At 41.1% G+C, this 12,861-nt stretch overlaps 1 protein-coding gene across 2 annotated transcripts in view; it reads right to left on the bottom strand.

The window, feature by feature from the left end:
- Positions 1-7,883: 7,883 nt before the first annotated feature.
- LOC144688972 (small glutamine-rich tetratricopeptide repeat-containing protein alpha-like) overlaps positions 7,884-12,861 on the bottom strand; it is a 38,666-nt gene continuing 33,688 nt past the window's right edge. For both annotated transcript variants that reach the window (XM_078556046.1, XM_078556047.1), the window contains one exon: positions 7,884-9,445. The gene's annotated coding sequence lies outside the window, so the exon portion shown is untranslated. The remainder of the gene's footprint in view (positions 9,446-12,861) is intronic.

Below are 12,861 nucleotides of genomic sequence, written 5' to 3'. Positions count from 1 at the left end.
GAATGAGGATGAAGGTATCAAACTAGGAGAGAGACTGCGAGGTTCTTAACCAAATTGATATAGGGAGTCACAAGGAATTGGAGGTATTGGCAGGCTTAAAAGTGGACAAATCTCCAGGTCCGGATGATTTGTGTCCCAGACTGCTGAGGGAGGCAAGGGAGGCATCGCAGGAGCTCTGACCCGAATTTTTAATTCCTCTCTGGCCGCGGGGGAGGTGCCAAAGGACTGGAGAACAGCTAATGTGGTTCCGCTATTTTAGAAGGGTTGTAGAGATAAACCAGGGAACTACAGGTCAGTGAGTCTCACATCAGTGGTAGGGAAACTATTGGAGAAAGTGCTGAAGGAGAGTATCTATCTCCACTTGGAGAGGCAAGGTTTGATCAGGGAGAGTCAGCATAGCTTTGTCAGAGGGAGGTCATGCCTAACAAATTTGATTGAATTTTTTGAGGAGGTGACCAAGTGTGTAGATGAGAGTAGTGTAGTTGTAGTTTATATGGACTTCAGCAAAGCTTTTGACATGGTCTCACATGGGAGGCTTATAAAGAAGGCAAATGCACATGGGATACAGGGTAATTTGATAAGGTGGATTCAAAATTGGCTTAGTTGTAGGAGGCAGAGGGTGATGATAGAAGGATGCTTTGGTGACTGGAAGCCAGTGTCCAGTGGTGTACCACAGGGATCTGTGCTCGGTCCCCTATTATTTGTCATTTATATAAACGGCATAGATGACTATGTGGGGGGTAGGATTAGTAAGTTTGTGGATGACACAAAGAATGGCTGGGTGGTTAACAGTGAGGTTGAGTGTCTTGGGCTACAGGAAGATATAGATGGGATGGTCAAATGGGCAGATAGAATTTAACCCTGAAAAGTATGAGGTGATACACTTTGGAAGGAGTAATTTGATAAGGAAGTATTCAATGAACGGCATGGCACTAGGAAGTTCTGAGGAACAAAGGGACCTTGGCGTGTGTGTCCATCAATCTCTGAAGGCGGAGGGGCATGTTACTGGGCTGTGAAAAAGGCATATGGGACACTTGCCTTTATCAATCGAGGCATAGATTACAAAAGTAGGGAGGTCATGTTGGAGTTGTTATAGAACCTTGGTGAGGCCACAGCTGGAGTACTGTGTGCAGTTCTGGTCGCCACATTATAGGAAGGATGTGATTGCACTGGAGGGGGTGCAGAGGAGATTCACTAGAATGTTGCCTGGGATGAAACATTTAAGTTATGAAGACAGGTTGGATAGACTTGGGTTGTTTTCGTTGGAGCAGAGAAGACTGAGGGGCGACCTGATCGAGGTGTACAAGATTATGAGGAGCATGGACAGGGTGGATAGGGAGCAGCTGTTCCCCTTAGTTGAAGGGTCAGTCACAAGGGGGCATAATTTAAAGGTGAGGGGCAGGAGGTTTAGGGGGGGGATGTGAGGAAAAACTTTTTTACCCAGAGGGTAGTGACGGTCTGGAATCCACTGTCTGGGAAGGTGGTAGAGGCGGGTTGCCTCACATCCTTTGGATGAGCACTTGGCACGTCATAACATTCAAGGCTATGGGCCAAGTGCTGGTAAGTGGGATTAGGTAGGTAGGTCAGGTGTTTCTCACGTGTCGGTGCAGCCTCAATGGGCTGAAGGGCCTCATCTGCACTGTGATTCTGATTCTTGCTGCATATGGACACGGACTGCTTATGTATCTGAGGAGCTTTGAATGGTACTGAATATTGTGCAATCATCAGCAAACTTGGGTAGACATACAGTATTTTGGTTCAACATCTCAAATGAAAGAATGCACCTCCAACAGTCTAGCACTCCTTATGTTGTCACTAAAATATCAAGCCAAGATCATACTCAAATCTCAGGTGGCACTTGACGCTACAACCTTCTGAATCAGAGGCGAGAGTGCCATCACTGACAAAAGACTGACAAAATGCTGGCCCAGTTTTTATGGACACTGAAGGATCTGTGACATATTGCTGGAATTTTATGTAAAACGTCCATTTATTCAAATTTTATATTTCGATTACCCCATTTATTTTCTTTCCAACATAAAACTTAATTCTATTAACCTAATTTGTTTACTTCATTAGATCATTAATCTATATTTTAATTAACCTGAGATGACAACCAAATCTTTAAACCTTTCTTGAAAATGGTTCTCTGCAATGATCAAGGATGGATTTATTAAACAAACCTCTTAAGCTTTCCTATTTCTGTATGCAGTCCAGTTGGGTGCAGGTTGAATCTCAACTCAATTAACATCCAATGATTTAACATTCTTTACTCAGTCCAGAAGATTGATAGATGACCTGATAGAAGCCTTTCAGATTATGAAGGGGTTTTATAGGTTAGACATAGAGAGGATTTGTTACTTATGGGGGAAAGACCTAAACTCGGGGCCATAACTATAAGATGGTTGCTAATAAATCCAATAGGGAATTAGGAGAAACGTCTTTATTTAGAGAGTAGTTAAAATGCGGAACTTGCTACTGAGTGGAGTGGTTGAGGTACATAGTAAGTACGCATTTAAGGGGAAGTTCGATATGTATGTAAGGAAGAGTCGAAAGATGTGCTGTTGGGTTATATGAAGGAAGATGGGAGGAGACCCATAAACCTTGGTTTAACAGCTCATCCATAGCACACAATTCTGTCCCATGCCATCGTCTTACATTCTGCCCAGAAGGAAAAGACAGTAAAACTTGGGAATGACTGGTACCGGTCTGAACTGGAGTTCCATTTTCATTTCCAAGTTTACTGGTTTTTCTTTCTGGGTGTGCATGAATCACAGAGAGGAACATGAAACTACTACCATGGCAGTAAAAACCAAATCAGTGTATCAGGAGCATAACTAAAAGACAATTTGTAACCTGTTTAAAGCACTTGAAAATATATCGGTGCAATGTGAAGTCAAGCAATAGCACCACCCTGTGTTTAGAAATAGTGTTAACTACCAGTGTATACACTGAAGCTGCTTGGCTGCGTAAAACTAACAAGGTCTTGCACTCACTCACACAGAAAGACGAGTTTGGACAAGTCGTGAATGGTGGTTTTAAAATTCTTATCCTCATTTTCAAATCCTTCATTGTCTCTCTCTCTGTCTGACCTCTTCCAACATTCTACCCTCCGAGATCTCGGCCTATCCGCCATATTCTCTCATCTTGAGTTTTCTGCCCAGACAGGTCTGACCCACAGTACTGTAATCTTCACTTTGGGTAGAGCAAGTAGGCAGGTCCCGAACCCACCCCAGCTGGAACGGGGATCAAACCCCATGCTGTTGGCACCAATCTGATCCACACAGGCCATCCAGCCAACTGGTCCCCCAAGAAATCTGAGTTGCTGTGGCCTAGAGCTATGGATAGTGATGGTAGAGGCTCCAATTCCTTTCCATCACATGACTGTACAGGAATCTTTCCTGCTCTTACCGCCTGCCACTGATGTATGTTGGAAGGATTTACAAGTTGATACTCAACCTCTTTGGCCACATAACTTCTTCCCAGTTTAAGACCAGAACTTTTTGCCCATTCAGAAAGTGGTGCGAATCCAACTTCTTAAATATAACCGAGTGGCTATGGAGTCACATACAGACCAAACTGGGTAAGGACAGCAGATTTCCTTTCCTCAAGGACATTAGTGAATTAGTTGGGTTTTTACGACAATTCGGGAGTTATATCATAACTATTACTGATACTAACTTTTTATTCCTCAGCTGCTCTGGTGGGATTAGTAATCCAGTAACATAGCCAGTCTATTCCCACAGCCTCTGATAGTACAAAAAATTGTGTTCTAAGAGTTAGTTAAAATGAAATTTCATTCATTTTGCCCTTTTGTCACTTAGATGCGGTAGTTTCGTGCAACATGACTGCTTTGGCCAGCATCTGTATGCAACTGACTACTGTGGCCTATGCTTTGTCTCAAATACTTGATTGTAATGTATGATTTGTATCAGACACCTGATTTGATGTATTGATGCAATGTGTTTTCTACAGCTACTTGACATTGTATATTGATCTATTCCACAGTATGTATCTGACCTTAGTACAAACTCATGTGACTCCAATGACAGTATAGGGGCAACACATAAGGAAGCAATCGGTGAATGTTTTTCAGGGACACATCAGAACTATTCCAAGTTGCCTGTGTCCATTTGTTAGTGGTATTTAGTGTAAAAGATGATTCAAGAAGTGAGCGATAACTCCCAGGTCACCTGTCAACTTTCCCTCATAGTTTACTGTGACCACCGCTAAGTTACTGGGCAGAATTAATATAGCTCAAATGTTCAGACAAAACAAAGCATGCTTCAGCTCCTTAGTTGTAAGTTTGAGTGTGGGAGTAGTGAAAGAGTTGATGTTTACAGTTGGACTATAACCACCATGAGGCAACCAGCAGCAGAGATGAGGAGTTTCTCTTCATTGTTTTAACCATCAGGTGGTGCCCTGTCACACTGCAGAACCTTGATTAGTCAGCAGATGACCCTCGAGTTGCAAAGCTCCACAAAATCAATTTTCCCCCCTTCAAGGAACAGTACTTCAATCTTTTGATTAGACACTTCCCAACCTTCTAAACTCAACATTGAGTTCAATAATTTTGGACCATGACCACTGCTCCTATTTATTTGGACAGGTGATTGTAAGGATTCTGATTCGGTTGATTTAATCTCCCCTGCTTTCCACCCTATCACACCTTTCCTTTAGTCCCTTCCTTCTCTCCCTCTTTCCCTGCCACCAAACTTGCTTAAAAGCCATTACCTCTTTGACATTTTCTAGTTCTGAAGGAAGTTCACCAGCTTGAAATGTTAACCTTGTTTCTTTCTCCACAAATGTTGCCTGGTCTGCTGAGTAGTTCCAGCATTTTTAATTTTTGCTGAGAAAGAGATGTGCCCTTCAATAGTCAAAGGGGGTGGCTCGATCCTACTGTCACTAGTTTTCAGATACACTGTACACTACACAGCTAGAGTTAAGGGCAGGAGGCCCAGATTCTTGTTAGCTGATAATTATCTTTCCAATGTTTGAATTCTGTCTGTACTTTTTTTTAAACACAAGAACATATTTCTTCACAAGTTTACATTTTAATGCAGGCATCAAATTTCTCAATTTAACACACTGATACAGCTACTCCTTTAATTAAAAACACTTACTGATTTAGCACAAACTTCACAGCTCAAAGTAGAACATTTCAGTATTTTTAAAAATATATTTATCAACCACAAAGGAGTCTCCCGCTCGTTGGTCTGCAAATTTTTATATGGCAGTTGTGGTGGATGGAGTTTCGGATGAAAGACCCACCCCTAAAGTGATGAATCCCCCCACCCCCCAAGTGGCTGATTGAGCTGCTGCAGTTGTGTGTCAGATTTATCAATTGTCATAACAAGCTGCGTTGTATTTCAAAACTGTGGGACTCATCCTTGACTGATTGGTGACCACCAAAAGCCATTAGAACAGCCAGTCCACTGGACATTGGATAGATGTATTCTCCAAAATGATACTAAGCCACACAGACAAGTGAAGTATTGACTTCTCAGTCTGGAGGCTGCAGTTGGGGTACTGAAATTGGTAGTATAGGAACAGCAGTAGTCCATACAGCCCCTTGAGCCTGTTCCACCATTTAATTAGATCATGGCTGATCTGTACTCACCTTCATTTACTTGTATTCCAAATCTCTAAATATTTAACAAAAATAAAGGTGTGTTAGTCTTGAAAATATCAATTGATCCAGCATCCACAATCATTTAGAGGGGCGAGAGTTCCAGATTTCTACGATTGTGTGTGTGGGAAAAATTGCTTCCTGATTTCACACCTAAATAGTTTAGCTCTAATTTTATGATAGTGCCCTCTTATTCTGGATTCCTCCACTATGGGAAATTATTCTGTTGTTTCTAAACTATCAAATTCCTAAATCATTTTAAATACCTGATTAAATCACCCTTCAATTATCTAAAATTAAGGGAATACAAGACAAGTTATGCCACATGTCCTCATAATTAAGTTGGGCTGACTGGTCTCTTTCTGTACACTCTACATAATCTAGCTAAGCCTACTATTGTGGTGAATCAACACTCCCTCTGCCAAGGATAAATATCCACCTTGAGATTCAGTGGCCAAAACTGAACAGAGTACCAGAGATGGGGCCTGAGCAAGGCCCTGAACTACCGCAGTGTCGCTTACTCACATTTGAATATCAATTCCCTTATTAGCCTTAGTTCAAAGGAAAGGAAGCAACAACAGCCAGGGTTCTTGCTCAGGATCTGATCAGCCTCATTGAAAAATGTACACATAGGTTCCAAACAAGGCAGAATTGTGGTCTGAAGAATGGCAATTGGGTTTAGATGCTAGAGGGCAACCCAGTATTTATCAATCTGTTAAATGCATTTTATTGCATTACAGCTTTGGGAAAGTAAGAAAATTGGAGGGGAAATATGAGAGGTGTTGATCTGTCACTTTGCATTAGAACTCAAAGCCACATCCCAAACAAAAGGGAAGTTTTCTAAAGACAAACTCCACAACAAACTGAACTGCTGTACAGAATTTTATCTGTTACTGTTTTACACAATGTGATCCTGACAGATGACAAAATTCTAATATTTTAAGTCTTGGACTCTTGTATGGATTAAACAAACATTGCACCTCTCAGCCCAACTATTTTCTTTAAAAATAATACAAATCTACGAAGGCAGATTACTCTGTGTAGCAGTATGTTTACGACAAAGTATTAACTTTCATAATTACAAATGATAAAAGACTACCTACCATCTGGTGGGCTGAAACCCTGCTTCAATATTCACTTCTAACTGCTAATTACACTAAATGGGATCAAGGAACTTGAGAAGTTGCAATGGTGTGTGGATTCAGTTCCCAGGAATGTGTGTTTTTGTTAAATGTGTAAAATAACAAATATTTACAATTAACCAATCCTTAGAATATTAGAATATTGTGAATCAACAGGGGTGGCCTGGCACTCAAAACCCCTCGGTCTTAATTGTTTTATTATTCCTTCTTTGCTGGTTTGTCCTGTTTGCAATTTAAGAGCCAGATTGTTTAGAAAGGGCTGTTCATAGCACTGTTGTTCCTTTGTTAGATAACTCCTAGGCCCCCCGATGACTCCGTGGTTTAACAAGACTGAATATTTGGGACACCCATGCCTTGGAACAGATCCTACTTGCAGAACCAGTATTTACAGTGACCAAATAAGTCAAATTCAATTATGACATGGGACTCCAGGCTTCCTTTTTAAACCAATGTATTGCTGATTACACTCTGTGATGCAGTAAGTTTAGAATTAATTCATTAAAGCCACTAGTTTACTATTGACTGGATAAATCAAATTTATTACAGGGACTTTCATCGGCATTTTAGGCTTGCGTTGTCTATTTTCCGTCAAAAGTGCAAACAAGTGGTCTTGGCCATGTGGCACTGGCTGAATATATGTGCACAAAAAGGACACCAAAACACTTCCATGAATTCCTTATGCGCATATATATATATTTTTTAAAAATTCCAAAGCTGTACAGAAATTTAAGTATAACTGAAAAAAAGACATGCTGTTAAAGCTTTGTCTTGTCAAATTTTTGAGACACCTTACCCTTTCAGGGTAATTTGAGGTAGACTTCAGCAACAGGTGAAGCTAGCCGGTTCACGCTACTACTATACAGTGGCAACACGAGTGGAATTCTCCACTAATAGGGTGCTGCTGTCAAGCCAAAAAGACATTCTGCCTACCTCACAAATGTGGTATATGAATTCCAGTACCAGTCTGATGCCAGGTGTGTAGGCCATACGTCCCAACGACAGTGGATCATATCAAACAGCACATCACTTCGGCTACTCGCAATAGGCAAAGTACCGACTACAGTCAACCAGCCCATGTTTACAAAACTCAGAACATAGTGTCCAACATTAGATGTGATTCAGTGATTGTTGAGTAGGTGTTGTCCAATCACGGTTGTGCTAAGAATTACATTAACAACCAATTTAAGATAATCAGTCAGGCTTGCAATGTGGCTCACTTACACGTGCTAGAAGCTACATATATTCACACACGGAGCCCCGTCCTTTGTAGACAGAAAGGACATGTCCACATATTGCGCCTTTTCAACTAAACAAAAGCTTGGGAAACATTCCCTGGTTCATTCCCCATTGCAATGCTTTGACCAGAGTCGGCTTGCCTGGTTTGAATTTAAACGAAAGCTTGGCCGTTAACTGTTCCCTGGTACATTCTCACTGGCAACGCCTCTAACAGAGTCCACTTGCAAACCAATCAGCACCCTCTTCTCATGCAGTATATTGTTGCTCCCTTTGATTCTTGCGATTCTGTCCTGATGAGTGCAAGATGAAAAGCTTCAGCAGCATGTCTCTTTTTTCAGCAATACTCAAGTTCTGCACTACCAAGCAGCTACAGAAATTTAAGCTTGATATCTTGAGTGAACAAAGTGAAAGCTTTCCCATTCTATTTGTTCTCGCCTTTTATCAGCAAGTATCGGCCACAAACACTGGCTGCTCATGAAGACCTTTTATTCCTACAGCTAGAACAATGCATATTACATGCTCAATCCTCAGAAAACGTGAGGTTTTGGTAGTGTTGGGAACAGTCGCGCTATCCCAAACAGTGTGGTTGACACTACCATACTAGCACACTTCACCAATCAAAGTGGTCAAATAGATTTTAAATAAGATATGGATGCTTCCCCCCCACCCCCACAGCTCCTGGAGTTTACTCTGCAAAAACATTCCCTAAAATAAATCAACTACAAACTGGAAGTTGATCTCGGTCAAGCTGGTAATGTTAATGATTTCTCAAGCTGAGAAATGTTTCACCATTTTACTCCTGGGGACAATTTAAGTTTCATGTTCACCTCTTGTTTTCAAACAGTTAAGTTTAAAAAGACTATGCACAAATCCTTCTATTATTTTCATAACATCTTCTGCGACATTAAAAAGCCTACATGAATGAAAAACACAAGTGATGTTAATCACACTGTAAGCTGAATTAGTTTGTATTTATACATATGGCTTCTGCTGTTCCACTCTGCTGAACAGACGAAATGCTGGAAAACAATGTTTCAGACAAAAAAATGTCAGTATTGAGAAGGCGAGATATGGAGCCATTGCTGTTAGCTTCTGTTGTTTTAAGAAGAACAGTAGAATCTTACACGATGACAGACGTTCTGGAGAAGCTATCGAGCAGCTATGTGTTCCTCTGTGAACATTCTGATTAAAAAAACTTAAGAGAATCACAGAAAGCTCAATACATAAATTCCACAAAAAGGTCAATTAGTGGTTTTTGCAAGCTTGAAACCCAGTATTTTTTTTAAATTCCGTATTTACAAGTTGTCAGCTCTCCGCTTTAAAGATCCGCCTGAACATGCAAGTGACAGTACAAATCATTACTTCAAGTTCCTGATGGCAAAGTGAAGAACAAACGACTTCAATTTGTAGTAGTAAGGGTTGGACTGATGCACATCACCTGTAAAATTAACATCCAAGAATTAATCCACATACAAAATCTTATTTGAAGGATTTCAGGTTTTCAATCACAGACAGGTCATCTAATTGATTTTTAAAAAATCATTCTTTTCTTCCATCTTCCTAATGATGCAGGGATGCGGCTCCACTGGCGAGTCACCCCCTTCCATGGCGTGTAAAGGGCCATTCCTTCATTAGCAAGAGTCTGCAGGCCATTTCATTACAGAGGGCATCGCAACCAAGCCCAATGTGTCCTCATCCGTCGGCCATACACATGTACACTTATCAGCCTTGGGTGGGATTCATCAAAAGCAGGATACTTGGACAAGGACAGAACATTTACCACTGGGAGAGGTGATGGCGTAGTGGTATTGTTGCTGGACTAGTAATCCAGGGACCTGGGTTCAAATCCCACCACGGCAGATGGTGGAATTTGAATTCATTTAATTAAAAGTCTGGAATTAAAAGTCTGATGGTGACCATGAAACCATTGTCGATTGTTGTAAAAACCCATCTGGTTCACTAATGCCCCTTTCTGCTGTTTTAACCTGGTCTGGCCTACATGTGACTCCAGGCCCACAGTAATGTGGTTGACTCTTAAATGCCCTATGAACTAGGCCAGCTAGGGATGGGTAATAAATGCTGGCCTGGCCATGTAAGAATTAAAAAAAACTATTACTGTGACTAGCCAGAATCAAAATACTTGGCCAATAAAAAAATCAGAAAATGCTGGAAATGCACAGGTGAGCAGCATCTAGAAGCCTCAACATTTCCAGTTCTCAGATGCTGAATAACCTGTGGATTCTCAGGATCTTAAATTCTAATGTTGCTCCCTTTTTTTTTCTCTCTTGCTTTTCCAGTGTGTTTGAAGATGAGATCTGTTGTCCTTGGACTACGTAGTGATTTTACTTTTAACATTCAGACAAGACAGATGATAGTGGATTCCCTAAGGCACTGAAGGATAAGGTCCGAGATAAGGCACTTCCTCATCTGGTTCAGTGAATAAAATGTTTTGCGCAAGTTTATCTCTCAACAGCTTATATTAATGCAACATTTTTAAGGTAAAAAATATCCTAAGCTGTTTTGTAGAGGAACAGATTGAACATAAGAACATACAAAATAGGAGAAGTAGACTATTTGGCCCCTGAAGCCTGCTCTGCCATTCAATAAGGTAGTGACTGATATGTGTGTGTTTCGAATTCCACATTCCCATCTACCTCCGGTAACCTTTGATTCCCTCTGCCTTAAAAATATTCAATGACGCCACCCCTACTGCCTTCTGAGGTGGAGAGTTCCAAAGCCACACAATCCGCAGAAAAAAATTCTCATCTCTGTCCTAAACGGATGACCCCCTAATTTTAAAACGGTGCCCCCTAGTTCTGGACTCACCCACAAGAGGAAACATCCTTTCCACGTCCCTCTTGTCAAGACTGTTCAGGATCTTATATACTTCAATCATAAGAACATAAGAACTAGGAGCAGGAGTAGGCAATTCAGCCCCTCGAGCCTGCCCCGCCATTCATTACGATCATGGCTGATCTCATTTTGGCCTCAACTCCAATTTCCCGCCCTCTCCCCATAACCTTTCAACCCATTACTAATTAAAAATCTGTCTATCTCCTCCTTAAATTTATTCAGCGTCCCAGCATCCACTGCACTCTGAGGTAGTGAATTCCACAGATTCACAACCCTTTGATAAAAATAATTCCTCCTGATCTCTGAATTAAATCTACCACCCCATTGCCTAAAACTATGGCCTCTCATTCTAGAATGCCCCAGAAGGGGAAACATCCGCTCCACATCTACTTTGTCTACCCCCTTTAGCATCTTATATACCTCAATTAGATCCTCTCTCATCCTTCTAAACTCTAGCAAGTATAGGCCTAAACTGCTCAATCTCTCCTCATAAGACAAGCCCCGCATCTCTGGAATCAATCTAGTGAACCTCCTCTAAACCATCTCCAGTGCAACTACATCCTTCCTCAAGTTAGGGGACCAAAACTGTGCACAATACTCCAGGTGCGGTCTCACCAAAGCCCTGTACAGTTGCAACAACACTTCCCTATTTTTATACTCTATTCCTTTAGCAATAAATGCCAAAATTCCATTTGCCTTCCTGCTGTACCTGCATACTAACTTTCAGCAATTCATGCACGAGGACACCCAGATCCCTCCGCACTGAAGCATTTTGAAGTTTCTTTCCTTTAAATAATAAGTCGCCTTTTTATTCTTCCGATCAAAATGATAACCTCCATCTGCCAAATTTTGGCGCATTCACCTAACCTGTCCACATCTGTTTGTAAATTTCTTATTTCTTCATTGTAACTTACTTTCCCACCTATTCTGGTGTCATCTGCAAATTTAGCTATAGTACCTTCTATCCCTGAATCCAAGTCATTAATATAGATTGTAAATAGTTGGGGCCCAAGGACTGAACCCTGTGGCACCCCACTAGTTACAGCTTGCCATCCAGAAAAAGACCCATTTATCCTGACTCTCTGCTTTCTGCTGGTTAGCCAATCCTCTATCCAAACTAATTACCCCTAACTCTGTGTGACCTTATCTTGTGTATTAATCTTTTGTGCAGCACCTTATCAAAGGCCTTCAGGAAGTCCAGATATACTACATCTACAGGATCCCCATTATCCACTTTGCTTGTCACATCTTCAAAGAACTCTAGCAAATTAGTCAAACATGATTTACTCTTCATAAAACCATGCTGACTCTGATGGATTGCATTTTGACTTTCCAAATGCCCCACATTACTACTTCCTTAATAATGGATTCCAACAATTTCCCAACGACAGACGTTAAACTAACTGGTCTATAGTTTCCTACTTTCTGCCTCCCCTCCTTTTTGAATAAGGGCATTATATTACCATTTTTTCCAATCCACTGGAACCTTTCCAGAATCCAGGGAATTTTGGAATATTATAGCCAATGCATCCTATCTCTGCTGCCACTTCCTTTAAGACCCTGGGATGTAGGCCTTCAGGTCCCGGGGACTTGTCACCCTTTAATCCCAATAATTTGCTCAATACTTTTTCTCTAGTGATGGTGATTGTTCTAAGTTCCTTCTTCTCTATATTCTCTGCACTACCTGTTACTATTGGGGTGGTACTAGTGTCCTCCACTGTGAAAACTGAGGCAAAATATTGATTAAGCGTCTCTGCCATTTCTGCGTTCCCCACTATTAACTCCCCAGTCTCGTCCTCCAAGGGACCAACATTCACTTTAGCTACTCTCTTTCCTTTTATATACTTGTAGAAGCTTTTGCTATCAGTTTTTACATTTTGCGCTAGTTTTCTTTCATAATTTACCTTTGCTCTTTTTATTATGTTTTTTAGTAACCCTTTGTTGATCTTTAAAAGTTTCCCAATCTTCCAGCCTGCCACTGACCGTTGCAATTTGGTACGC

Source organism: Cetorhinus maximus, chromosome 13 (assembly GCF_964194155.1).
Source record: "Cetorhinus maximus chromosome 13, sCetMax3.hap1.1, whole genome shotgun sequence".
In the NCBI taxonomy this organism is placed as follows: domain Eukaryota; kingdom Metazoa; phylum Chordata; class Chondrichthyes; order Lamniformes; family Cetorhinidae; genus Cetorhinus; species Cetorhinus maximus.
The sequence above is the reverse complement of the archived record's forward strand: the minus strand, read 5'-3'. Positions and strand labels throughout refer to the sequence as shown.